The following is a 4,078-nucleotide window of genomic DNA, read 5'->3' on the forward strand; positions in this document are numbered from 1 at the left end:
CATACGATGCATGCAGGTTATTAGTACCCAGATGCATAACTTTACATTTATCCACATTGAACCTCATTTGCCAAGTGGATGCCCAGACACTTAGTCTATCCAAGTCATCTTGTAACTTATGAACATCCTCTATAGACTGTACCGTGCTACAAAGCTTGGTGTCATCTGCAAAGATAGAAACAGAGCTGTTAATACCATCCATATTTGTATATGTACTGGAACACTGCTACTTTAAAATGTACAATACACTCAGTTTAACCCATTTGGCCTTAAGGACACTGATATTTTCATTTTGTATTTAAATTTTTTCCTCCATGCCTTCTAACAGGTGATTGCAGAACCGCATAACATACATGTACGTTGTTGTGCACTAAGTCCCACAGTGACTTACATGTATGTCACGTGTCCTCTAGGGGTTAAATCTTTCCCCGTATGGTCAACCTGATATCCAGCTTTCGAATCCCCTTCTGTGGACACCAAAGCAACCCATATCTCCTTATGACTGGTTCCAAATAAGGAATAGTAGGCCACTACTCTTGGTAGGTAAAGCCAATACTATTGTCCAGCAAGGTTTTTATTAAACTCACAGAAATACATAAAATGATAGACATAATGCATAATACATAAAGGAAGATCCACAGTCTACAAGTTATGTTGTAGCACACTAATCTAACCCTGAGTTTGCCCTGATGGATTCCTCCACACATTGTTTCATGCAGTGTGGAGCCTCAATTTTTTGACCAATGTGTGCTGCTGCAATCTTCTTTTTTGTATACTCTGTATCTGCCACAGCAGTGTGCACCCGTGTATTAGGTTGTTGTGCTGGCTAATTTTCTTTTTGCTTGTATTTACTACACAGGGGAAATGGCACCCTCTTTAGCTGTGCACCCCTCCCCCTTTCTCCCAGGTGGTGTTTTAAATTGTATATGGATCCAGCATGTCACCCAGTCAGAGGCTGTATGCCCAGCAGAGGTGAGTTGGTATCTGAGTGTTAGGCTCAGAATGTGTGTTAGGGTCCCATCCTAAATGAGGCCACCTCCCCGTGGTGGATGGGGGACACGTTTTTGATCAAAAAAGTGCGCTAAGAGCCTCAATTTTTTGACCAATGTGTGCTGCTGCAATCTTCTTTTTTGTATACTCTGTATCTGCCACAGCAGTGTGCACCCGTTTATTAGGTTGTTGTGCTGGCTAATTTTCTTTTTGCTTGTATATAGATAGATAGATAGATAGATAGATAGATAGATAGATAGAGATAAACCCCTTCATGACCCGGCAAAATATTTTTTCTGGCTCACGTTTTATTCCTCCTTACCTTCTAAGACCCATAACTTTTTTTTTTTCAACTGACAAAGTTGTATTAGGGCTTACTTTCTGCGTGGTGAGTGGAACTTTCCACTGATACACTTTTTTTTTTTTTTTTATCATACAATGTATTACAAAGCCAGAAAAAAACTTATATGTATGGCAAAATTTTAACAAATATGGAATTGCACAATTTTGTAGGGCAATAATTTTTTTCGGAGTTTAAAATATGGTAAATCTGACATGCCATATTTATTCTATGGGTCAGTATGATTCCAATGATACCGAACTTGAATAATTTTTGTTTTGTTTTATGGTTAAAAAGTTAGTTAGTTCTGGCTTTTTGAGCATTTTTTATTACATTTTTTTGAGATGTAATGTAACAAAAAATCAGCAATATTTTTGTTTGAAACTTATTTGCGTTTATACCGTTCCCCTTGCAGAATCATACACATGATAATTTAATAGATCGGACAATTACACATGTGGCAATACCAAATATGTGTTTTTTTTTTTTTTTTTTTTTGTACAGTGTTTTATTTACAAAATGTGAAAAGGGGGGTGATATGAATGATTTTTTAAAATATTATATAAGTTTATATTGCAGGGGGGCTATGAGACCACTAGACACCAGGGAATAGCGGCATTTAATGTTTAAATGCCGAGATCTAAATAGATCACAGTATTTAAACAGTTAAGTGATGGACATTGGAACAATCTCCTATGTCTGTCATTACCGGCAGATGTCAGCTGAAGGGATTAAAGAATCTTTATGCAGACATACACAAATGTATTATACACATGTTTTGTCTATGTATGGAATACTTAAATACAGATGTGTGCACTTAAACTTTTTCTTAAAGGAGTAGTCCGGCGCGCACTTTTTTCATTTTATCCGGTCCGGGCTGCAAAATAAAAGAAATCACACTTTCTCTTACCTGCCAACGAGCCCCAGGAGCTCCGGTACACTCCGGTACAGGTGTTCGGTCCCCGGGCTGTATTCTTCTTACTTCCTGTTAGCCCAGCACGTCACACGGAGCTTCAGCCTATCACCAGCCGCAGCGATGTCCCGCCTCGGCTGGTGATAGACTGAAGCTCCGTGTGACGTGCTGGGCTAACAGGAAGTAAGAAGAATACAGCCCGGGGACCGAACACCTGTATCGGAGTGTACCGGAGCTCCGGGAGCTCGTTGGCAGGTAAGAGAAAGTGTGTTTTCTTTTATTTTGCAGCCTGGACCGGATAAAATGAAAAAAGTGCACGCCGGACTGCTCCTTTAAGTTAAGGTAAAGGTGCCAATTTTTCATGATATAAATTCAACACATTTCTAAACAAATAAAATAAGCAAATGGTGGATGATGTGTTTTGAGGTAAACACTCAGATACTGATCTGAAGAGGGTGTTTCCCTCAAAAAAGCCAGCGACTCACCGTTCTTCCAACTTCAGCACATTTTTTTGCAAATACTAACAGCATAACTGGATAACCAAGTATAACTGGATATTCTCGTTCCAGTAACTGCAGCTCTAATTCCTTTGCCTGTTTTTGGTAAGTAACATCTTTTACATTATTTCTTTTTAATCTCAAGAACTTCCCATACGGAATGCCATTCTTGACTGTTTCCGTATTGGAGCTCTTGTAATGAAGTATTGTATTTTTCGCTACTTCTTTCCTGTAGCCTTCACTAATCAGGGTACCATTCTCCACTCGCAACTTAATGTCCAAAAATTCGAGCTCCATGCCACCATATTGCTGAGTAAACGCCATGTTATATCCTTGGACATTGTTAAGGTAGAGAACGAACTATGAAAATTGGGTAGTGGTCCCCGACCAAATCAGAAGGACGTCGTCTACAAATCTGGCGTATGTCCTAATGAATTGGACGAAGGGATTTTTGGAGGTATACACAACATTCTTCTCAAAATTAGCCAGATATAGATTTGCGTATGTACAGGACACCGGTGTACCCATCGGGGTACCGGTGTCCTGTCTATACCATTTGTTTTCATACATAAATGTACTGTTATTAAGTATGAAAGTGAGGGCTTCTTCTACGAATTCTATACATTGTTTTGATTTGGATGTTCTTTTTAGGATTTCTACAACTGCCTGTACTCCTACTGTGTGAGGAATTCTGGTGTAAAGACTAGTAACGTCTATCGAACATAGGCTCCATCCCTCTTCCCAGCCTATATCATCTAAAATAGATAATAAATGACCTGTGTCCTTTATATAGGCTGGGACTGATGGTAAGAGGGGGGATAGCAGATAATCAAGGTACTGGGACAAGTGTTCGGTCACTGAGCCGATCCCCGCCACAATAGGGCGTCCGGGGGGTCGGCTCAGGGACTTATGCACTTTAGGGAGATGGTACCATTTTGCTGGCTTGGGACAGTCGGGTGCAAGTTTCTCTGCAGTTTTTTTTAGAGATAATACCTGAGAAGACTGATTTACCCAGAAAAGCTTTTGATTTTTCCAGTATTTTTGTGGTTGGGTCACTGGCAAGTGGTGTGTATGTACTGTGGTCGGACAATTGCCTTTCGGCTTCTTCTCTATATATTTCTGTCGGTACCACTACTATACTCCCTCCTTTGTCAGCTCTTACTACCACAATATCATTGCGTTTTTTAAATTTTATTCATGCGTCTTGTTCATTCCTAGGCAAATTAATGTTAGCTTTTGGATACAAAATAGACTTAACGTCTTTAAGGACGTTTTTTTGGAATAAGTCAACGCACCCACCCGGGGCAACCAGGGGTGAGAACGTGGACCTCTTTCCTT

The sequence above is a fragment of the Hyla sarda genome, chromosome 1, assembly GCF_029499605.1.
Source record: "Hyla sarda isolate aHylSar1 chromosome 1, aHylSar1.hap1, whole genome shotgun sequence".
NCBI lineage: Eukaryota > Metazoa > Chordata > Amphibia > Anura > Hylidae > Hyla > Hyla sarda.